This window comes from Macaca fascicularis, chromosome 1 (assembly GCF_037993035.2).
Source record: "Macaca fascicularis isolate 582-1 chromosome 1, T2T-MFA8v1.1".
Taxonomy (NCBI): domain Eukaryota; kingdom Metazoa; phylum Chordata; class Mammalia; order Primates; family Cercopithecidae; genus Macaca; species Macaca fascicularis.
In genome coordinates, this window is record NC_088375.1 from 72,287,859 (window position 1) to 72,313,418 (window position 25,560).

The 25,560-nt window shown below is 41.0% G+C and overlaps 1 protein-coding gene across 3 annotated transcripts in view; it reads right to left on the bottom strand.

The window, feature by feature from the left end:
• The window catches only part of PTPN14 (protein tyrosine phosphatase non-receptor type 14), a 197,990-nt gene that overhangs the window by 151,421 nt on the left and 21,009 nt on the right, over positions 1-25,560 (bottom strand). The window lies entirely within an intron of this gene.

The window sequence follows — 25,560 nt, forward strand, 5'->3', positions numbered from 1 at the left end:
TGAGGCCAGGAATTCGAGACCAGATTGGGCAACACAAGAGGCCCCGTCTCTCAAATATTTTTTTTTTTTTTTTTTTTTTTTTAATGAGCTGGGAGTTGGTGGCATGTGCCTATAACTGCAGCTCCTCCCGAGGCTGAGGCAGGAAGACCACCTGAGCTCCAGAGCTCAGGACGGCAGTAAGTTGTGATGGTGTCACTGCACTCCAACCTGGAAGACAGAGACCCTGTGTCTAAAGGAAGAAAATAAACAAATAAAAAGAAAAACTATTTCTCATGTTTACAGAATGTTTTATAAGTAGTCAAAAATGCCAAAACCTTTAGTTCGATGTGACAAATGGTAAAAATGAAACTGCATCTTCATGGTCGCGGGGTTCTGCCAGGTGGCCAGTGCTCATTAACCAAGGATGCAGGTGGCTCTCTCTCCCTGGAGCCAGGCGTCAGATAACTGACACTGCACCCAGCCCGAAACAGCCCCTGTGAGGGGAGGGAGACCTCAAATTTTTCTTTGCTCCCTTTGTTTATTTTCTTTTAAAAATCTTTTTCCAGTCCAGATGACTAGTCCACATAAATGAGAACGTCTCGCTGGCATGCACAGCATAACACACTAACATCTGCTAACAAGAGCTCAGGTTTTTTTTTCATGTTTTGTACTGAGGAAAGGACCACTTTATATTGCTCTCTACACAGCTGTGTTCAAGTTAAATGAAAATTCGATAGCAATCATTCTACTAGTCTCTAAAAGATGACAAACTATTCATGGATACCGCCTGCTTTCTTTGCCAGGCATGAGTCATAAAACTTCTGTGATATGTAAATGTTATTTGCAAAAGAAAAAAAACTTCACAGTTCCACATACTTTAAAAAACAAACTATGAAAGGTATACTGTCTTAGTCAAAGGTAAGGAATGGTTAACCATTATTCATTCTGAGCAGCAGGTCTCATTAAAGATTAGGTGTATCTCTGGCATGCTGCAGGGGTTAACCATTAATCCACTGGCTAATAATCTCCACTACCATGCCCCACCCCCATCCTTTTCAGTCCTCCACGTCTGCAAACCAGAAAGGCAGGAATGCCTCCTGTCTCTACGGCTACAGATATGATTAATCCTGCATCAATGCTCTATCAGTAAAGGACATCTCAGAAGTCAAGACACAGCATCTATACCCTTTTCAAATTAATTCTGAGTCAGTATAGCTCATCCTAGAATAACATTTTCAAGACATATATAGAACACCTTTTAACAATGAAACTACAAATTAGCTGTCACAGAGTTAAATTTATTCTTCTCTAGGATTTGGGGACAGTAGACATGACCACTATTTGCACCAAACTAATGTAATCAACTTTCTTTTGTTCCAGTCAATATCAATTACAGGCATATCTTGGAGACATTGTGGGTTTGGCTCCATACCACTGCGATAAAACGAATGTCACAATAAAGCAACTCACACAAACTTTTTGCTTTCCCAGTGCATATAAAAGTTACGTTTGTTTTACACTATTAGTGTATAAAGTGTGCAACAGCATCATGTCTAAAAAGCCAACGTACCTTAATTTTAAAATGCTTTATTGTAGTCCCCACTCCTCAGGAGGCTGAGATGGAAGGATCCATTGAGCCCAGGAGTTCCAGGCTGCAGTGAGCTATGATTGTACCTGTAATTAGTCACAGCACACCAACCTGTGCAACATAATGAGACTCTATCTCTAAGAAAAAAAAAAAATACTGTATTGCTAAAAAAGGCTAAGGATCATGTAAGCCTTCAGCAAGTCCTAATGTTTTTGCTGGTGGAGGGTCTTGCCTTGATGTTGATGGCTGCTGATCAGCATGGTGGCTGCTGGAAGTTGGGTGGCTATGCCCATTTCTTAAAATAAAGACAATGAAGTCTGTCACATCAGTTGACTCTTCCTTTCATGAAAGGTTTCTCTGGAGAACCCAATGTTGTTTGACAGCATTTTACCCACAGTAGAATATCTTTCAAAATTGGAGTCCATCTTCTCACACTCTGCCACTGCTTTATCAACTAAGTATATGTTATATTCTAAATCCTTTCTTGTTACTTCAACAATGTTCACAGCATCATCACCAGGAGTAGATTCCATCTCAAGAAACCACTTTTCTTGCTCATCCATGAAAAGTAACTCCTCATCCTTTCAAGTTTTACCATGAGATTGCAGCAATTCCGTCCCATCTTCAGGCTCTACTTCTAATTCTAGTTCTCTCTTGCTATCTCCACCACATCTGCAGTTATTTCCTCTGCTAAAGTTTGAACCCCTCAAAGTCATTCATGACAGCTGGAATCAACGTCTTCCAAACTCCTGTTATTATTATTTTAACCTCCTCTCATGAACTGGGAATGTTGTTAATGGCACTGAGAATGGTAAATCTGTTCCAGGTTTGCAATTTGCTCTGCCCAGATCCATCACAGGAATCACTATCTGTGGCAGCTATAGCCTTAAAAAATTTATTTCTTAAATAATAAGACTTGAAAGTCGAAATTACTTCTTGATCCATGGGCTGCTGAATGGATTTTGTGTGAGCAGGCATGAAAGCAACATTCATCTTCTTATACATCTCCATCAGAACTCTTGGGTGACGAGATGCATTGTCAATGAGCAACAATATTTTGTAAGAAATTTTGTTTGAGCCGTAAGTCTCAACAGTGAGCTTAAAATATTCAGTAAACCATGCTGAAAACAGATCTGCTATCATCCAGGCTTTGTTGTTCCATTTATAGAGCATAGGTAGAGTAGATTTAGCATAATTCTTAAAGACTCTAGGATTTGGGGAATGATCAATGAGCAGTTACTTCAACTTAAAAGTCATCAGCTGCAATAGCCCCTAAGAAGAAAGTCAGCCTGTCCCTTGAAGTTTTCAAGCCAGGCACTGACTTCTCTCTAGCTAAGAAAGTCCTAGAAAAGGCTGCTTCATCCACATTAAAAATCTGTTATTTAGCGTAGCCACCTTCATCAGTGATCTTAGCTAGATCTTCTGGATAACTTGCTGCAGCTTCTACATTAGCACTTGCTGCTTAACCTTGCACTTTCATGTTATGGAAGCAGCTGCTTTCCTTAAACTTCATGAATCAACCTCTGCTAGCTCCAACTTTTCTTCTGCAGCTTCCTCACCTCTCTCAGTCTTCACAGAATTGAAGAGAGTTAGGGCTTAGCTCGGGATTAGGCTTTAGCTTAAGGAAAGTTTGTGGTTGGTTCAATCTATCCAGACCACTCAATTTTTCTCCCTATCAGCAATAAGGCTATTTTGCTGTCTTATCATTCATGTGGTTCACTGGAGTAGCATTTTTTTTTCTTTCAAGAACTTTTCCTTTCATTCACAACTTGGCAAACTGGCACAAGAGGATTATAAATCATGATACTATAAAGACACATGCACACGTATGTTTATTGCTGTACCATTCACAATAGCAAAGACTTGGAACCAACCCAAATGTCCATCAATGATAGACTGGGTTAAGAAAATGTGGCACATACACACCATGGAATACCACGCAGCCATAAAAAAGGATGAGTTCATGTCCTTTGTAGGGACATGGATGAAGCTAGAAACCGTCATTCTGAGCAACCTTCGCAAGAACAGAAAACCAACACCACATGTTCTCACTCATAGGTGGGAACTGAACAATGAGAACACTTGGACACAGGTAGGGGAACATCACACACTGGGGCCTTTCAGGTAGCTTTCAGACTATCTTGGCTTTCCATATGTCTCCCTCACTAAATATAGTCATTTCTAGATGTTGCTGAGGTAACTGTAGGGTTCTTAATTGGCCTAATTTCAATATTGTGTCTCAGGGAATAGGGAGGTGGGAGGAGAGGGAGAGATAAGGGAGGGAGAGGCTGGCTCATAGAACAGTCAAAACACACACAACTTTCATCAGTTTAGTTTGCCATCTTATGTGGGCACAGTTCGTGACAACCCAAAACAACTACAACATTAACATCAAATACCCCGATCACAGATCGCTTTAACAGATATCATGATAATGAAAGTGTTTGAAATACTGTGAGAAATGCCAAAATGTGACACAGAGACATGAAGCAAGCACATGCTATTGGAAAAACAGACTTGCTCAATGCATGGTTGTCACAAACCTTCCATCTATAGAAAAAACAGCAATATCTGTGAAACGCAATAAAATGGTGTATGCCTGCACTGACATTGTAATGAAATATAAAGATCATTTATTTACTTTTCCCATAGGTCCACTTTAGTTTTTCAATCCTTTCTGAATACACTAAACTCTGCCATTAACAGATGGTTCAGCTTTCTGAATAAAAACTCACACTCAGTTCTTCTTCACCTGATTTGCCCTCCCAATCTCACCCCAAAAAGTTTAATCAGCTTCCATAGAGAAGTGCTCTCAGGATGTAAAGCAACCCCTCTACTTTGGACACATAGTTGGAGACCGTCTCCATATGTTTGGACTTGCTCTGGGCAGTTCTATGCCTTGGCTACCACACAGTAGGTCCTCCGTGAATGAATGATCCGTCCTCCAAGTGCTTAAAGCCAGAGGTCACAGTCCCCAGCTACAGTTACCTTTTTTTTTTTTTTTTTTAAAGAGATGAGGTCTTGCTCTGTCACCCAGGCTGGAGTGCAGTAGCACAATCACAGCTCACTGTAGCTAGCCTTGAACTGCTAGGCTCAAGCAAGTTTCCCACCTCAGCTCCTGAGTATTTGCGACTACAGGCACACATGCCACCAGGCCAAACTAAGTTTTTTTTTTCTTTTTTTTTTTTTTTTTAAACCACATCTTGCTGTGTTGCCCAAGCTGATCTCAAACTCCTGGCCTCAACCAATCCTCCTGCTTTCCAAGTCACTAGGATTACAGGCATAAGCCACTGCTAGTTCCTGAGTCTTTAACAGCTTCTGAAGTTAGGCTGAATGGATAACCTTTTGCCTCTCTGTGCAAAAAAGCAATCACCTCGAGATTTTCCCATGCTACAAAAGGTACTAATAAAAACCATATTTTTATAACTCTTCAAAACTCACACTTAAATTGTGTGACTCAATTTCAAAACATAGACTGCCACATTGTAAAATACAAAAGAATCACTAATAAGCACATGAAAAGATACTTAGCATCACTAATCATCAGCAGAAATCAAAGCCACAATGAGACAATAAGGTATCACCTCACAGGATGGCCCAAAGAAAGAGAAAAAGAAAAGAACAAGTGTTGGCGAGGATGTGGGAAAAATTGGAACTCTTGTGCACTGTTGCTGGGAATACAGAATGGTGCAGCTGCTACGGAAAACAGTTCAGCAGTACCTTTAAAAAATTAAAAACAGAATACCCTTGGGATCTATGGATTCTCTTCTGGGTATAGACCCAAAAGAATTTAAAACAGAGTCTTAAAGAGATATTTACACACCCATGTCACAGCAGCATTATTCATGTCAGGCAAAAGGTGGAAGCAACCCAGGTGTCCATCAACACATGAATGGATGAATAAACAACTTGTGGTCTATACATACAATGGGAGGAAATCCTGATACATGCTACAACATGGATGAACCCTGAGGATATTATGCTGAGTGGATTAAGTGTTCTGTCTTTTTTTAGATTCTATAATTCTCTGTTTGGCATCCATCACAGGGCCAATTGCTATAAACTACATTGTATTATTTCCCACCTTCTTGATGGTCTTGGATCTGTGGCCTTGCTGACTGGGGAGAGACTGCATCTCCCAGGGCTAGTCAATTCTTCTTAGAGGGCTAGTAAATTCTGAGGCCCCTGCCCCAGCACATCTTCCACAGGCAAACTCACCAACTCAGTGCCCACACCCCCAACCATCTCCTTTATCAAACTCTCACACACCAAGCCAGCGTTCCGCCTTGCCCTAAATCCACCCGGGGCCAGGTACCAGACTGCTGTACCCCAGGGCCTACCAGACTTACTCAAACTCACCAGTTCATAGTTGCTTACCCTGTCCTACCTCACCTTTCCTAAGGAAAACAAAATAAGGGTTTGGCCTAGGCTGTCCCCTCACTCCTTCTGCCTCCTAACCACTCCTGCTGCTTCTCCATGTGGCCCTATAGGGTCTGGCATGCTCCTTCTTCTTGGGAAATTTAACAAAATTAAAATCCCTTAGGTACAACTGACACAATAAGTCAGTCACAAAGAGCCAAATTCTGTATGATTCCATTTATATGAACTATTTAAAGTAGTCAAGTTCGTGGAAACAGAGAAGAATGGGGGTTACTAGGGGCTGAGGGCAGGAGAAAATGGAGAGGTGTTGTTTAATGGGTAGAGTTTCAGTTTTGCAAGATGAAAACTTCTAGAGATCTGCAGCACAACTAATGAACTGCACACTTAAAAACTTGTATGTGTTTTTCACTACAATGTTTTTAGATGCTAAATATATATATATATATATAATTTTTTGAGACAGCATCTCGCTCTGTTGCCCAGGCTGGAGTGCAGTAAAGCAATCTTGGCTCACTGCAACCTCTGTCTCCAGACTCAAGTAATCCTCCCACCTCAACCTCTCAAGTGTCTGGGACCACAGGCACACATCATCATGCCCGGTTAATGTTTGTGGGTTTTTTGTAGAGACAAGTTTTCGCCCTGTTGGCCAGGCTGGTCTTGAACTCCCAGACTCATGCTATCTGCCTGCCTCAGCCTCCCAAAATACTGAGATTACAGGCATGAGCTACCACACTCAGCCGAAAAATAAGTTTTTAAATCAATTTTAAAATCCCCACCAAGAATCCTGGTCCAAACACCAATTCAAACTAGAAGGATTTAACCTTTGAAGTACATATTGTCTATATACTTAGCTGAAAAATGAAAAATGATCTGGTCTGGGATAGGAAGCAGCAGAAAAACCTAAAAGGTAGTTGGGGGAAGCAGTAGAGAAGAAGTTGGAAACTGGCTGCCTGCAAGTGTAATGCAGTCCACAAATACTCATTCAATCATCTGTTCAACAAACATGTGCTTAGTACCTACTATGTGCCAAGCACTGTTCTAGATGCTGTGCAAGTGGCAGTAAACAAAACAGATTTAAAACCCTGCTTACAATCTGATGTTTGTTTGGCTCAGTGTTCTTTAACATGTTCTAATTTGAACATGTTGTCACCATTTAAATATCAAAATATCTCACATAAAAATACTGATTTCCATTAGCTCTTCAAAAAAAAAAAAATCTGATAGCACTGGCCTGAATTTCAGCCTAGGCACAATTATCTAGGACTTAACTGATTACCCTCATTGACAGGGCAAGCATTCTCTTCTTGGCCACAGTCCCACCATTCCCTGTGTGCTACAGGTGTGCTTTACTCATTTACTCTTCCTGCCTAGACCCCTAGGCATTTGGATTTTTAACCTGCATTCCATCTTGTGCCTGGGCTTCCAAGTCAGATTTCACAAAGTTCGAATCACACATCTGCTACTACTAGCTATGTCAGTTGAGCTATATTTTTTCTGTCTCAGTTTCTCCATCGGTAAAATGGGGGCAATAATAATGGTATCTATTTCATAGCATTGTCGTAAAGATTAAATGAGACAATGTGTGCAAGGTGTTTAGCAGTGCTTGGCAAAAGTCGATCCTCATTAAATTCCTGATATTTTTATTGTTTTTGGTTGCTGTGTTATTACTCTTGTTCACCATTATCATCATTAAAACCAGCAGCAGCAGCAGCAGCAGCACTGCAAGAAAAATACCTAAAATAGGGACAGAATTTCAGGACCCGCCCAATTGTGAAAGGTCCCCTTCTTGTACCATTCCTCCCGCTCTCCATATTTTTCTTTTATCTCTCTTTGTCTTTTTTGAAATCCAGGATAATTTTGAGAGTTGACTCAGTAACTCCAGGGGGTCTTTTACCATCTGGATGCTCCCAGGCTGCAAATTCCACAGCAGCGGGCAGAGTCAACATATAACCTCAGGGGGCAAAATTAACAGTCTGAGGTAGTCCTCAAACAGGAGGCAATAAACCTAGTGCTTGAAAGCCCTCAAACGCTCTACAAAGATATCATGAACTATGATTTTAAGACATGCCGCATGTATGGGTCCTACTGATGCATAAGAATTACTCTGGGCCGCTCACCCACTGTCCCATAGATGGAACATTTGAGGGAAGATTTTCCAAATTTGCCATATAGGCTCAGAGTAGTCCTCTATGGATAGGAAAGTAGGAACCAGTGGTTTTACGACTGGAAAGGCACCAGGGAATTTGTAGAGGTGCAGATTCCCAGCAGATTCCCGGACTCTCTCTACTCAAGTCTGATTCCCTGAGCCTGGGGTCCCCCTCGATGGTGCCGGTGCCTGAGTTTTAATGTGCTCCCAGGCAGGTGGGTGGGGCTGACTCGGGCAGTCTCCACACTACTGAAAATAATACTGAGGATGTGTGCCAACTCCTCCATCATCCGAACAAGCCTTCACCCCATGACCCCAGCTCAAACCACTTTGGGCAACACCACACATTTAAGGCTGCAAAAGAGACTTGCTGTGTGCCCTCCAGTCCTTCCTCTTTAGAAGGCAAATAAGAACTGTTGAGAGAATTGTTCAGAGTAGAGAATCCGAGAGCCCCTAAACCCAGCGTGTGGACCACAGCAGGCACTGGAGGCATCAGTACAAGTCACATACTAAGCAGAAGCCCTCTTAACTTTGTTTGGTCGCCTGGCAGCTCCCCTCCTGTAGCAAACAACAAACAAGCATCCATCTCTCTCCATCATCCACTGCCAGTGACTGAGCAGGACTAACAGCAAGAACAGAAATTCTTCCTCCTATTACATCTTCTAAATAAATCAAATGGCAACAGAGCCCAGGAAATGGCACCTTTTCCATGCCTTTTGACCAGTCAACTATCAATAAATCAGCAGAAAAATCCCTCCGTAAGCAGAAAAAAGCCTTATTTCAGTGATTAAAGGACAATGAAAAATTTACACATTAGTAAATGGAGTGTTTAAAAACTGAGTTCAGCATTTGAGAGAAAAAATACTGTAAGATGTAAAAGTATTCACTAGTCACTTTTTTTTTTTTTTTAATGATAATACATCTATCTTCCTGCCAGCACCACACTCTTTTGTTTATTGGAGATTTGTAGTGAGTTTTAAAATTAGAAAATGTAAGTCTTCCTATTTTTTTCAAGATTGTTTGACTATTAAGGGTCTATTGTAATTCTATATATATTTTAGGATCAACTTCCCTATTTAAGAAAAAAAAATAAGCCAGTAGGGTTTTAGTAAAGATTGCACTGAATCTGTATATTGCTTTGTGTAGTGCTAACATGTTAACAACAGCTTCCAATTCAGAACTAGGGAATATCTTTTCATTTATTTAAATCTGATATTTCTGTCATTGATGTTTTGTGGTTTTCCAGTGTGCCTCCTTGGAGAAATTTGTTTCTAAATATTTCAATATTTTTAGTGCTGTTGCAACAGGAATTGTTTCCTGAATTTCTTCTTAGGATTCCTTATTGCTAGTATGAAAACAAATGATTCTCAAATGTGAAAAAAAGAAAAAAAAACTGAGTTCAGAATACTTACTGAATTTTTAATCCCATAAAAGGGATTTTCCTTTTTACTTCCTTCTCTTGAGAACTATCTTGCTATATCACTGACCCTGGAAAAGCTACCTTTGGCAAAGCACAACTTTCCTGGAAAAACTGCATTGGGGTGATATCCTCAGTTAGGCCTCCTATATCTGATAAAGAGCTTTGTACTCAACTTTTCAAAGATCTTAATACCTAGGTATAATTTCCTGCATTCCTCTTTCGAAAACATAAAAGCAGGAAGTACACCTCCACCCCACCCCAGAGGAGCTACATTAACCCTGCCACTGCCAGGTTCTCAAGAAAATTTCTCTGTATTAGCACCTGCATAGCTGATGAGCCCAATATCAAAATAAGAACAAATTTTGGCTTCTACAATGTCTTCACCCTTCCTTTTTTCACAGTTGAAGCCACATAATTGAAGGGATAGGAATAATTTCTCTACGATGTCTTGTGTGTTTTGGTTTTGTTTTCAATGCCAACAGTGCAAGAGGCCAAGGTACCACATATGAATGGAAAATAATTCACAGCCCTTCAGAGTATCCTCTGCAAGGATGGCAGTTACCAGTGAGACGTTGCTGTCCCCACTGAAATATATTTAAACGAGTCATCGCTGTGCAATGCATGCTGGGCTGATATGACATCTGCCAGAAAGCTAGCATTCCTATAAAAGCGGACGGTTTATTAAGATATGTTGACTTTCCTGCTGGACATCATTCTTGCCAGATTAGCACCAGAGCAAAACAAACACAAAATGTGGTTGGTAAAGTTTCTCTGAAGTTACCTACTACTAAAAGTTTACCGCGGTAATACATCGTACTACCAGGACTGTCAATATTTATTTTCCTTGGGAATAGATTAAAAGGAAATAGAAAGGCAGTGTTTGTTTGAAAACACTGGATTAATTTTGATATTTAAAAAAACTTGGGAGAGGCAGGCAGGTGCTAAGTATACCATCTAGGGAAATTCTAATTTTTACAAACAGAAAAGGCACACACATTCCTTTGTTACTATCATATCCCCACTTAATAGCAATTCCTGTTCCCCACCTCACCCCACTCCACCCTTGCTACGCACCAGGCATATTCCTCCTGGCTTCTGGAATATGCCTTGAACTTTAAGGCATCTGTTCTCCTCTCTCACAGTTCATGTTCCCTCTTTCTTCCTGGAGAAATCCTTTCTCATCTTCCCACCAAATATGTCCTATCCATCCTTCCAGGCCCAGCTATCTCCTCCTCTCCTAAGGCTGTCACCTGCCATCCAGGCAAATGTAACTGGTCCTGCCTCTAAGCCTTTACAATGTCGTGTCCACATCTTTCACAGGGCAACCACCAGCACTGCACAGCTACCTCCTTCTGCCTCAAGGACACAGTCACCTCCATTTCTGTCAAGGCATGGTCAGTGTACTATAAAATCTTCCCCATAAACAAACTTGATGTATGTATGACAAAATGCATGATATTTCTTCCTTTCTAAAATAATTACTGCATCAAAACTTAAGGATCCTAAATGGAGAAGGGAAAAGCCTTCAAGTATGTCTCCTTGGCACACTAACCACGAAAGTTAAGATTAACTCAAGACAAAGTGCACATTGAATCCAAAGAAGCTTGAGATGGTACTTCTAGGTCAAATTACCTAGAAGTAAGAAATATCCAAAAATCTAATCATAGCACTAGTCAGAGGCCATAAGTGAAAATATGCAAGATGGTGGAGCATGGTGGCTCACGCCTGTAATCCCAGCACTTTGGGAGGCCGGCGGATCACCTGAGGTCGGGAGTTCGAGACCAGCCTGACCAACATGGAGAAACCCCGTCTCTACTAAAAATACAAAAATTAGCCGGGCGTGATGGTGCATGCCTGTAATCCCAGCTACTCCGGAGGCTGAGGCAGGAGAATGGCTTGAACCTGGGAGGCAGAGGTTGCTGTGAGCCGAGATTGCGCCACTGCACTCCAGCCTGGGCAACAAGAGCGAAACTCCATCAAAAAAAAAAAGAAAAGAAAAGAAAGAAAGAAAATATGCAAGAACACATCAGCAAAGTGAAACTTACTTTTCTTCTGAGATGACATGGAAAGAAAAATAGAATTGGAGGCAGGGGGTATAGGGAGGGAAAGTGAAGGGACTAGACTATAGAAAGCTTTATATCCGTGATTCGAGGCAGGCAGATTGCTTGAGCTCAGGAGTTTGAGATCAGCCTGGCCAACAGAGCGAAACCGTGTCCTACAAAAAATACAAAAATTCTCTAGGAGTGGTGGCACGTGCCTATAATCCCAGCTATTCTAAAGGCTAAGGTGGGAGGATCACTTGAGTCTAGGAGGCGGGGGTTGCAGTCAGCCAAGATCGTGCCACTGCACTCCAGCCTGGGTGACAGAGAGAGACTCAATCTCTAAAAATAACATAACATAACATAACATAACATAAAATATAGAAAGCTTATAATATAAAGACCTCTAAAGAAGGTATTTAAAATATAAAAAACTTATAAAATCCTCCCCAGAAGAAACAATGCTTTGGTATCTTTTCATAACCCTTCAGCTACCGTATTTACTTCACCTAGCACATGGTAAACAATAAACATTTATCAAAAGATTGAACTGGGCACTGTATCTGAAAATCTATCATGGATGGGATGGATTTCTCTTCCCGAGAATGAAATTACTGTTGTGGAGAGGATGGAAAAACACATCATGTAAAAATGTCAGAGATATTTCTACCCAACCAAAATATGACACCAATATATCCAAACCACTACTCTATATTCACCACTACTAATAAAAGAAACTCCCTAACCAGATTCAGAAACTTAGAATCTGATAAATGATATCCCCAGAACGACAATACTTTATTTCACATCTTCATTTCATTAAGGGCATTAAGCATATTAAATATGTCATATTACATAAAGTATTCCAAATATAGGCTTTTGTCTTGAATAGTATCATCCTCTATTATCCACTGTGGTAGATGATCTATTTCACAGAGAATGAAAAACAGTAGATAATGACCAAGGAATTTATTCATACAAAGAGGATGAGTCTTCAAAAATGAACTTCTCTTGAGCCCAAGGACTGAAACCACCTAAAATCCCACTGGGCAGATGGGTTGGCTGGGTGCAAGTGGGACAGAACAAGGAAGGGGTACCGTTACCCTATTATTTGTACTATCTCTAAATACAAGAGCTATTCACTTTATTTTAGATAAAGTTATATTCAGCTAAACTGAAACAAAAAAAGAGGTAAAATTAAGTAACTACCAAAAAAAAAAGTCTTTACATTCAGGCAGTAAGATAAATAAATGTCAGCTTGAGGAAAATGTCCTAAGAATATCTGCCTTGTGTTCTGTTTTATATTTTAGGTATGTTGGCTTTAAACTAATTTCCTAGATAATTTGATCATTGCCTTAATTAAAAAGAACAACACAAAACAGGCCCGGCATAGTAGCTCACGCCTGTAATCCCAGCACTTTGGGAGTCCAAGGCAAGCAGACCACCTGAGGTCAGGAGTTCAAGACCAGCCTGGCCAACACGGTGAAACCCCACCTCTACTAAAAATACAAAAATCAGTCAGGTGTGGTGGTAGGCACCTGTAATCCCAGCTACTTGGGAGGCTGAGGCAGGAGAATCACTTGAACCTGGGAGAATCACTTGAACCTGGGAGGTGGAGGTTGCAGTGAGCTGAGATCACACCACTGCACTCCAGCCTGGGCAACAAAGCAAGACTCTGTCTCAAAACAAAACAAAACTCAAGAATCAAGAGGGAAGCACCTTTATATAGCATTGCATTCCTGTATCAAAGCCCTCACCACTCCAAAAATGATCTGATTGAGTCTGTTCCTCACCTCCATCTCCAACTGGAAGCACCTTATATATTTTCACAGTTCCTGCCCCATACTTGAAACACAGTGAGTTCTCAATAATGCTTGTTGGTCCATAATACACTGAAGTAATTTCCTAATATACATTGATATACTCCAGGGACAGTTTCAGATACTAAAGTACTCTTATTTGTATAGCAGGCTAACACTAAATTATTCTTATTTACTTGTTAAACCAATCTTGCCTAGCCTTCTGCTAGGTGATAGAGATAACTGCTTGTATATACTGTTTTTTGAGCAGCATATTACATGAAAGTTCTTTCAAATTAATCTGGATTATTAATATTCACAAAGAGTTGTAACCCTCCCACCCCATGAAATCTTTTATTCAAAATATAAGCAAGCAGGCTGGGTGCAGTGGCTCACACTTTTCATCCTAGCACTTTGGGAGGCCAAGGGGGGGCGGATGGCTTTAGCCCAGAAGTTCGAGACCACCTGGGCAACAAAGAAAGTTCTGTCTCTACAAAAAATAAAAAATTAGCTAGGCATAGTGGCTAGCGCCTATAGTACCAGCTACTTGGGAGGGTGAGGTGGGAGAATCCCTTGAGCCCATGGGGTTCAAGGCTGCGGTAAGCTATGATCATGCCACTGCACTCCAGCCTGAGTGACAGAACAAGACCCTGTCTCCAAAAAAAAAAAATATATATATATATATGCAAAAGCAGAACAGTCGGGTATGAATGAAAGTCTGTCTGCCCATCATTTAGTAGAGATGCAATGAGAAAATGAACAACAGCTAAGCCGGCAGTGACTACTGACCCCAGAGCTTACTATGCGGCAGGCTTCCTTGGGGAGAAAACGTTATAAACTTCCTATCCAAAGAAACTGTCCTCTTTTCTTTCTTTGATTCTCTACAAACTATATCTAAACCAATAAATATATAGTAACAATAAAAATGAGAAAACTGAGAAGGTTTTAGAATGCTTTGGTTTTAAATTAGACTGTGGTAAGCAATGAAATCAAGTCATCAACTCCAGCATCACAGATATACCACTAAGAATGGTGGCACCGAAGTTTTGATTCAAGAAAGTTACACAAAAAGAATGAAGAATTATCAGCAAAACAGAACTTAAATACTTCAGGATGCCTGCAATCTAAAAGAAAATGTCAAGTAGTTCAGCAGCAGGTGGGAACAGAAAGGGCCTCATTACATTCCTCATCAAACTCACCCATGACCACTGCACTGATGGCCATCTCTCCACGGTGGGAATAGAGGAGCAGGCTAAATGCAATCTACAGGCCCCCCTCCAGTCCCCGATTTTACTGTTCTGCATGCCCCATATACTTTCCTCCATCACTCTAACTTGTTGAGTTTATTGGGATCAGTCTTGTGATTAAGTGCCTTGTAAATAAATACAAAACATTTCACCAGTTCACTCAAATGTTTTACTGCCTGACCTCCTGCTTGGAGGTTACACATGGAGCTGATGAAAAGAATGTCATAAGCATTCTTTTCTACCCTCCTGGACTAAATTGTTATTTACCCCAGACCAGTGTCTCTTTAAAGAAGCTAAAATTGCCTTCCTTCTTTCTGTAACACTGGGGTAAATAAAACAGATTCACAATGCCTAACAGCTCCACATGTCATTTCACAGGAGGCATTTTAGGGAAAAAGAGTCATCTGTTTTCCTAAGTAGAAAATGAAATTTATCTTTGGAGAAATAACAGTTTTTTTAAAGGAAGCTCAATGCAATTAAAAAAATAAAAACATGTTTTCTTGAAAACACATGAATCAGGGAAAGATTCCATGGCCCACATGACCCGTTAATTGCTTTATAAAAATATTTCTCATATAAATACATACATGAGTATGTTGTTTTCATAGAGTACTTGACAGCCCCTTAGTTAGTGGCAAAAAAGACTTCTCAGCTACCTGCTCTAGCCAAGGTACAGAAAAGAGCCTTCTGACATAATCATCCAATTAAAACAGCAGATCCCTTCCTTGGGAGAAAAAGATGTATAAATACTAAATATGACAGTATAAACAAACAGAAACAAGAAAGAACGGCCGGGCAAGGTGGCTCACGCCTGTAATCCCAGCACTTTGGGAGACCAAAGCGGGTGGATCACCTGAAGTCAGGAGTTCAAGATCAGCCTGGCTAACATGGTGAAACCCCATTTCTACTAAAAAATACAAAAAATTAGCTGGGCATGGTGGCGCACGCCTGTAATCCCAGCTACTCGGGAGGCTGAGGCAGGAGAACCGCTTGAACCCGAGAGGCAGAGGTTGCAGTGAGCCGAGATAGCATCATTGCACTCCAGCCTGGGCAACAAGAGCGAAGCTCCATCTCAAAACACACACACACACGCATACACATGAAAGAACTAGAAGAATTCAATAAGAAAAATGACTAAAGGTAGGAAAATATGCAGTTAGGAAAAGTGTGGGCAGAACTGATGCAGCACGTCCCCCAGTTGTTTGTCAAAAGGTACCTAAAACCATGTTTCATGAGATTTTTGGTTTTTTTACTTAATATGCAACAAAATATAAATCGGAAGCTTTTTTTTTTTTATTTTTGAGACAGAATCTCACTCTGTTGCCCAGGCTGGAGTGCAGTGACACAATCTTGGCTCACTGCAACCTCCACTTCCCAGGTTCAAGCAGTTCTCCTGCCTCAGCCTCCCAAGTAGCTGGAATTGGAGGCGCGCACCATCACACCCAGTTAATTTTTGTATTTTTAGTAGAGACGGAGTTTCGCCATGTTGGCCAGGCTGGTCTCGAACTCCTGGCCTCAAGTGATCTGCCACCTCAGCCTCCCAAAGTGCTGAGATTACAGGTGTGAGCCACTACGCCTGGCCTGAAGCTTCTTATGTCATCTTTTCCCCACAACTATAAGAGATTTCATACCAGTAATGTAGCATCTTAAGGATCAAAAGTAGCTTCAATGGAATATGGAAACCTACGGCAAGTTTGGAAGTTGGTACGATCACTACCAAAGTAAGCTTCAATTAAATTCACATCTCATTTTCAAAAACAGTAACTTGCAAAATGGCCAATCAACAAATAGCTAATTCAACTCAAATAACTATCTGTGTTCAGAAAAGGAACAAGCAGGATACAAACATCCAAACCCGCAGAACGTAACCACTAAATATATAGCAATACATGTTTTCTGTCAGGTTCTGAAACAAATTCGCTGTCCTAATTATATTCAGTTTAAACCAGCATAAAAAACAGCTAACATTCATTGAGCCTACTCCAAATGGTGGTAAGTGGAGGAGGTCGCTGAGAAGTGCAGTTAACCAACTCAAGGTCATTTTAAATAAAGGAGAAGAAAAGTGAAAATGAAGACCACCAGACAGAAAAAATAAGGAGTGCAAGCAATGAAAACTTTACTTATAAACAAAAGACAACCAATCATGAAAATAAATGCCATGGTGTTTTAAATGACTTAATGTGGGCAACTCCATGTTTAAGATGTCATAAAATTGCAGGTGATATCAATTACATTTAAAATGCTGGCAAGATAAGATTGAGGAGAAAGAAGGCAGTCACTCAGCCTATTCAGAAGCAGGGAAACACAAATCGAGATCTTTTGAAATTGCAGTGGTGATCAGAAGCTGACTACAGACCAAAATAATGAAAATCATTCTCACTCCTAAGACTCCATCATACTTAGTGAGGCACCTAAGGTTATGGGAGATTAATGTACCATTCATCCTTGGGCAATCCTTACATTGTCACAATATAGGATCTACAAGGACAGGCCAGATCCATCTTTATAGAGGCAGTGCCCTTGAACCTGGCATCCAGAGGTCAACACAGTCTCTCACAGAAACACATTCGCTTCCCCACACATCCCCATATTATCCCATTTTTCTTATATACCTCTTATTGGAAGTCCTTCCTAACCAAGAATGAACCCAGAGCAATTAGTCATGCACTGCATGACAACATCTCAACTAATGATGGACCACATACACGACAGTGGCCCCAGAAGATTATAATACCATATTTTTACTGTGCCCTTTCTATGTTTCGATACACAGATACTTAGCACTGTGTTACAACTGTCTACAGTATTCAGCACAGTAACATGCTATACAGGTCTGGAGCCTAGGAGCAATAGGCTACACCATACAGCCTAGGTGGCTCTACCATCTAGGTTTGTATAAATATATTCTATAATGTTTGCTCAATGACTAAATCGCCTAATTAGTCAATCCTCAGAACATATCCCCTTGTTAAGCAACCACAGATTTGACAACTAGGGGCCCTGAGAGCAGTTTCAGTGACCCCATTTCTGGGGATATCCATTCAGGCTGCTGGCCCCAAGAATACTGGCCACTGCCACAAAGCCTGGAGTCCCTCCCACCTCCTGGTGCAGCTGACCAGGATCCTTGAGTTCCCGTTACTGAACACTGGGGCTGGGAATCTATTTTTGCACTGAAATAGTATTTGAGAGTAATCAGAGTCTTTTTTTTTTTTTTTGAGATGGAATCTTGCTCTGTCACCCAGGAAGGAGTGCAGTGGTGCAATCTCGGCTCACTGCAACCTCTGCCTCCCAGGTTCAAGTGATTCTCCTGCCTCAGCCTCCCAAGTAGCTGGGATTACAAGCGTGCACCACCATGCCTGGCTAATTTTTGTATTTTTAGGAGAGACGGGGTTTCACCATGTTAGTCAGGTTGGTCTCAAACTCCTGACCTCGGGTGATCTACCCGCCTCGGCCTCCCAAAGTGCTGGGATTACAGGTGAGCCACCATGCCTGGCTGGCTAGATTCTACAGTATGCTACATAAGAGGCAAGAAGGCTTTTGCCAGACAGCTGAGAACTAAAGCACCAATTTTCACATCATTCTATAGGAAAATCAATTCCTCATTGCAAGCTGATTTACAAGTTTTTGAAACTACTTCTCTAAGAAGGGGGCCTAGAAGAGGAAACAGTATGCATATATCAAGGCAGTAAAAGTGAAGGGGACTGGGTGTGGTGGCTCATGCCTATAATCCCAGCTACTTGGGAGGCTGAGGCAGTAGGATTGCTTGAGTCCAGGAGTTCAAGACCAGCCTGGGCAACAAAGCAAGACTCTGTCTCTAACAAAAAGGTAAAAATTAGCTAGGCAGGATGCTGCACACCTGTATTCCCAGCTCCTTGGAAGGCTGAGGCAAGAGGATCCCTTGAGACCACGAGGTCAAGGTTGCAGTGAGCTATGATCATGCCAATACATTCCAGCCTGGGCAACAAAGAGGGACCCTATCTCTTAAAAAAAGGGGAGGAGGTGGTGGGTGGAGAAGGATTCAAAATATAATAGGATCAATGGAAAGACAACATATCTCCTGTGAAATGTATTTTTTCAGACTATGCTCCTCTCCAGCAACCTCTGATATATCAGCTATGGCTTCCTATTTCAAAATCCTTCACCCACCTCCCAATCTTCTCTTTTCTCTTTTGTCTATCACATCCTGTTCTCTAGAGATTTCCAGCCCAGAATTTGAAACACCCCAAGTGTCTCAAATTATTTCAAAATAAGTTATGAAACTTTCAGAACAAATTAACGTAGTAAGTGTACACTATAAAGGAATCTGCCACGGCGGGTATCAGGAAACCCAAAACCCTGGAGATCATGTTGCAATTCCCTAAAGGAAGCAAACCGCAGCTCAGGAGAGGCCAAAGAGGTATATATGTAACATATAGCAGTCCCACAAACACTTTAAAGAACTTCGCGGAATTAGCACTAAATCTCTGCGAAGATTCAGAAGTCGGTGCCAGCACTGTGACAGAAGGCAACGTTTTGCAGAGGGCAGCGGAGGTACAACAGAATATGTATCTTTTTCCACAGTGGAGCAAAACTTCTGCTAAATTTTACTAATCCTCTTATGCCAATCACTTCCAACCTCTGACAGGACACTTTTTCTAAAATGATCTCAACAACCCTGGTGAACCTCAGAAAATATATCCAAACAAAATTAATTGTAATGTAAACAAATGTAAAACCAAGTATACTGCATATGTTACAGTCCCATTTCTCATGGGAAGGGTCAGCTGCGAATGCTAAGATCATTCAAATAACATGAATTATCACTGCAAAACAGAAGTTTAAATTTACTATTTAAATTTGCTACTTGAATCTTTCCTGGACAAAAACAAACGTGGCAACTAGTTTCTTCTGAAGAGTAAACAGCACAGAAGTTTCCTCTTTCACTCTGACCACAAACTGAACCACAGAGTTAAAACAAAAAGTCTTCTAGAAATCATAAATCTGTACAGAGCAGCTGGGAACCTTAGGAATCATATTCAATTAAGTCGACGAAGACAAAGAAACTGAGTCATGGGTGGCTAAGTAACTTGCCTAAAACCAAAATAGCTAATTAGTGACTTGGGATTCAGGTTTCTGAAATTCCACAGGCGTGCACTTTCCACTAGACCACATGGGTAAAGATGGGGGATGGTAGGAGGAGGTGCAAAAATTCAAAATGGACTTGGCCCGTTACACATATGCCCTGAGTAGTTTCATCTTACATGGCCTAAGGGACTCTCAAGGAACAAGCTAGAGTCACTTTTTTTTTTTTTTTTTTTAAGATGGAGTCTTGCGCTGTCACCCAGGCTGGAGTGCAGTGGCACGATCTCGGCTCACTGCAGCCTCTGCCTCCTGGGTTCCAGCGATTCTCCTGCCTCAGCCTCCTGGGTAGCTGGGATTACAGGCACACGCCACCATGCCCAGTTAATTTTTGTATTTTTAGTAGAGACAGGGTTTCACCATGTTGGCCAGGCTGATCTTGAACTCCCTGACTTCAGGTGATCCGCCCGCTTCCACCTCCTAAAGTGCTGGGATTACAGGCGTGAGCCACCGCGCCCAGCCAAGCTAAAGTCACTTCTAGTGGTGCCTGGGTAGTGTTTTTAGACAATAAAGTGACTAAAATTAATTTGGAGTCAGAGTATACACATACCAACAGTAATTCAAATACCATTCCAAAAGTCACTATTTGATTTTCTAAAGGTCAGATAAGAATTTAAGGAAAAATGTCATTTGAATGTATTCAATTACCAATAAAATACACACTCCAAGGAGACTGACTACCCTTAGAATCTGTTAAGTAAGGACTCAAGGTCCCCAGATAGTTAAAAGAAAAAAAAAATAGAAAAAGAGAGAGAGCTCTGGTAGGGGGGAAAAAAAAAAAAAACAAACAGTTCTTAGAGCACCAAAACCACAGCAATGAAAGGAACCCAAGATTATATCCAAGTACTGACTGGCCCAAACACAGCAGAGAAGAGGCATTCTGATTATCAAAGTGTTTGAAAAATCGAGGTTTAATTTAGGTTTCAGATGTGTGGAAGAAGTGATGAGACAGAAAAGAAGAAAAAATAGAAAACCAGAGGAGAGCTAAGAAAGTCATGAAGTGGTAAAGAGAGCAGGTGGGCCGGGGATGGTGGCTCATGCCTGTAATCCCAGCACTGTGGGAGGCCAAGGTGAGTGGATCACCTGAGGTTGGTAGTTTGAGACCAGCCTGACCAACATTGAGAAACCATGTCTCTACTAAAAACATAAAACTAGCTGGGCTTCGTGGCGCACACCTGTAATCCCAGCTACTGGGGAGGCTGAGGCAGGAGAATCACGTGAACCTGGGAGGCAGAGGTTGCAATGAGCCAAGATCACACCATTTGCATTCCAGCGTGGGCAACAAGAGCAAAACTCCGTCTCTCCAAAAAAAAAAGGAAGAACAGGTGATATATGTAAGGAGGGAAAGGCGAGAAGGTGCGGATCTCAGAGCCTTGGCAGGAAAGCCCCGCCTTCAGCAGAGGTAAGCTCCGGTCAAGACAAGACATATGCATTAGACCAGATGGTAAAGGACGTTTGGAGGTTTCTGTCTGGGTGCAGGCAGAGGTTTCTATAGAATATCCTGGGGCTATACTTTTGCTCTCCCTGTTCCAGAACTTGATCTTATGCATTCGATCAGGAGTGACCAATGCCAACTTAGAAATTTATACTGAGAAGCCCTAATTCTCAAGGGGACTCAGCTCATTCTTAACGCAAAAGGCCTAGTATCTGGGGAAATCACTTCAGAATTCAAACATTCTGAATAAAGGGATTTAATCACCCTAGCCGTTGTAACGAAAGGAGGACAGGCTTGAAGCATGCATCAGTACTTCCACTGCCAGTTCAGTCTTCTCTAAAACTTAATTATATATTTTTTAACAATTTCTTTTTTAGCATTCCTTTCTATTAACCAAAAACTTCTTTGACATAACAGTGCTTCCTCTTACTTCCAAGATTCTGAACAGTCATGTGGCTAAAATATGGACTGGATCTCAGACTAACGCAGAAATGCATGCTGAGGAACACACACCTAGTCAAACACAAGTAGAAAAATCTACAAGGTGGTGGGGAAAGCAGGTAAGCTGAACTTGCAGACTATCGGCCAAATGCAGTCTGGTGGTTTTAAAATGTTTTTCTCTTCATAGCTTTTTTACTAAAAGTCTGTAAGGAATGTGTAAACATCAGTAAGATACACAGAAAGATGAATGGTTACAATATTGAAAATAGTAACACTGATAAGCACTTCTCTCTACAGCTTCTCTCTAAAGTCACTTCTCTTTAAAGTCAAAAGTTACTGAGCACCTACCGAGGATCAAAAATGCAGTAAGACACTCTCACTTTAAGTCATCAATATCTTAATAAATATTTAATATTCATGTATAAAACAAAACCGTGACTAAATACAGCCTTACCAATTATAAAATCTGGCAGTATATAAGCTGGGCGATACTTGGAAGAGAAGTTTTGGCAACAAAGAACAGAAAAATGTGTATGTTATTTTATTTTAAGCATTAAACCTACTCCTGGGAATTCAACCCAAAGGAATAACTGGAAAGAAAAAAGACACTGTATGTACAAAGACGTTAATGGTATTTTATTGATAATAGACAAACACACACCTGGAAATAACCCAAATAGTCAACAAATGGAAACTGTTAATTATAACATACTACTCAATGAGCTCTACATCCATTAACATTATATTAAGAATATGTAGCAACAGAGAAAAGCGTGACTAATAAGATAAACGGGAAGAAAAGCAGAACAAAGTATTCTCTGTTCTATTTGTATATATATATATTTGTATATGTATATATTCGTATATTTGTATATGTATATATTCTATTTGTATATGTATATATGCTGTTCTATTTGAGTATTATTCTAAATATATGACATGATTACGGTTATATAATAGAAAGTTTAGAACTAATATATAAAAATGCTGTGGATATACTTGAGTGGTAGGGTAATTGGTTTTAATATTCTTGAGATATTTTAAGAGGTATGGGGGCCGGCCGCAGTGGCTCATGCCTCTAATGCCAGCGCTTTGGGAGGCTGAGGTGGGCGGATCACTGGAGGTCAGGAGCTCAAGACCAGCTTGGCCAATATGGTGAAACCCCGCCTCTACTAAAAATACAAAAATTAGCCAGGCATGGTGGTGTATGCCTATAATCCCAGCTACTCAGGAGACTGAGGCATAAGAATCACTTAAATCTGGGAGGTGGAGGTTGCAGCAAGCCAAGATAGCGCCACTGCACTCCAGCCTGGATGACAGAGTGAGACTCCATCTAAAAATAATAATAATAAAAATTGAGGTACAGTTGTTTTAAAAAAGGGGCTTCAGCTTGATGATACTAGCCACAGCCTATGTAAGTCAAAAAGATGAGGCCGGGCATGGTGGCTCACACCAGTAGTTCTAAGACTTTGGGAGGCCAAGATGGGAAAATTACTTGAAGCCAGGAGTTTGAGACCAGCCCGGGGAATATAGCAAGATCCTCATCTCTGACCAAAAAAAAAATTAAAAATTAAAAAATTTAGCTGTGTGTGGTAGTGCACGCCTGTAGCCCCAGCTACACAGGAAGCTGAGGTGAAGGATCACTTAAGCCCAGGAGTTCTAGGCTGCAGTGAACTATGGTCACACCACTATCCTCTGGCCTGGGCATGACAGAGTGAGACCCTGTCTCTCTGCCAAAAATAGTCAAGAAGATGGGTCCTAATCCCTATGTCATAGATACCTGACCAAAAGTATGTGTTTCAGAGACCAAGGTCTTCAAAGCAGCAGAGTGAAGGAGAAAAGATGATTGGTCACACACAAGTTGGGTATCTGTTTGACAACTGAGTACACTAGCAAAATAGAGTGTGCTGCACAGGTTTTCCTTCTACAGAGACATGGGAGAAATGAACAGAGTTTTGGCTACCATCCTCCGTATAAACAACCTCTAACAACTTGTGGACATCAACAAACACGTGCCGGGGATGGTGGCTCATGCCTGTAATCCCAGCACTTTGGGAGACTGAGGCAGGCAGATCATTTGATGCCAGGAGTTTGAGACCAGCCTGGCCAACATGGCAAAACCCCATCTCTGCTAAGAATACAAAAGTTAGCCAGGCATGGTAGCACATGCCTTTAGTCTCGACTACTTGGGAGGCTGAAGCATGAGAATTGCTTGAACCTGGGAGGTGGAGGTTGCAGTGAGCCGAAGTGGCACCACTGTACTCCAACCTGGGCGAAAGAGCTAGACTGTGTCTCAAAAAAAAGTACTAACCACTATATGACAGTGGATTCTAAAGAACCACAAATTTGCCATATGTTTTAAAAAGCTATTCCTTGCATTGAACATTCACTGTTGGTGATGGATAAACCTCTACTTAAGAAAAACAGAGCTGACTGTAGATACCTCATAGATGCAGGTATGTTAAAACAGACTGACAGTCACAGGCCTTCTTAGGTCGACTACAACATATTGTCTGTTAATTACCCATCAGGTTAGGCCATAAGCAGATTTCACTGGTAGGCCAACATTCAGGCTAGGAGGGAAGAAAAAAGGAATGGAAGGAAAATGCAAGAGAAAGGAGAAAGTACTAGGGAGTGAACATGGTAACACTAACTCATTAGGGGTAATAAGTGGTAACACCAACTCTTTAGGGGCAACACAGTGCAGGGTCCCATAAGTGATCAACCCCTAACCAAAAAGCTCTATAAATCTATAATATTTTCTTTCTTCTTCTTCTTTTTTTTTTTTTTGAGACAAGGTCTCCTTCAGTCACCCAGGCTGGTGTGCATCAGTGGTAGGATCTCAGCTTACAGCAACCTCTGCCTCCAAGGCTCAAGCGATCCTCCCACCTCAGTCTCTAGAGTAGCTGGGACTACAGGGGTGTGCCACCATGCTGGCTACTTTTTGTATTTTTTGTAGAGACGGGGTTTTGCCACGTTGCCCAGGCCAGTCTCGAATTCCTGGGCTCAAGCAATCGACCCACATTGACCTCCCAAAGTGCTGGGATCACAGGCGTGCACCATGGCACCTGGCCTTATAATACATTTTACACCCTTAGCCTCAACTCTCCCAAAATAAATAATTCAGAGAAGGAGAATATATTTCAAAGATAAGCACTCCTTTTGTTGTCAAAACTATTAGCAGTTTACGAAAATATTTACAATGGGCATGACAATCTTTAAGAGTTCAGTAGTGACATTCTTTTTATAAATTTGGACAAGATATCTAACAATTCAATACAAACAAGCATCCTATTTTACTGCACTAATATTTAAAAGCTTTTATTCTGTAATTACTTAACTTCTATACTAATATAAAACACCCTCATTCCCATTTACTCCGAACCTCAGTACCAACTTTTCCCCAAATATTTACCTCGGAAAAAATCAAAACTTCATAAATCAATGAGTCCTTACCTTTCAAAAGAAATTTGCAATGAATTCCAGGGAGACTCATATAAAATGAACTGAAATAGAAATAAAATCCATTCCAGGAAAAAAAAATCCAAAGACTTTCATGGCAAATCTATTCAAGTTCATATTTCTTCAACACTAATCCGAGTCTTAATAGTCACATCATTAATACTCTTAATACTCACATTTTTAACATTCTGCCGCCAGCAACTACTACTGTTCAAACAAACTCTGGTTCACACACTGACGTCTGCTTCACACATCAACTTGCTTCTCCCACACTTGCACTTGCTTCCCACAGAGTTGTAATAATTTCTTACAAGTTTTACCAGGCTGTGTCCCAAAATAAAGAGAATGGGTTCTTCCGTTCTGAGGATTTTTGACATTTCTCCGCCAAATGAAGGAGGAGGTATTTGCACTTCAATAGTAGTTTCAAGACCCAACTATCATTTCCAAAACCCATCTCTACATCCCAGCCTAACACACACACACACACACACACACACACGCACGCA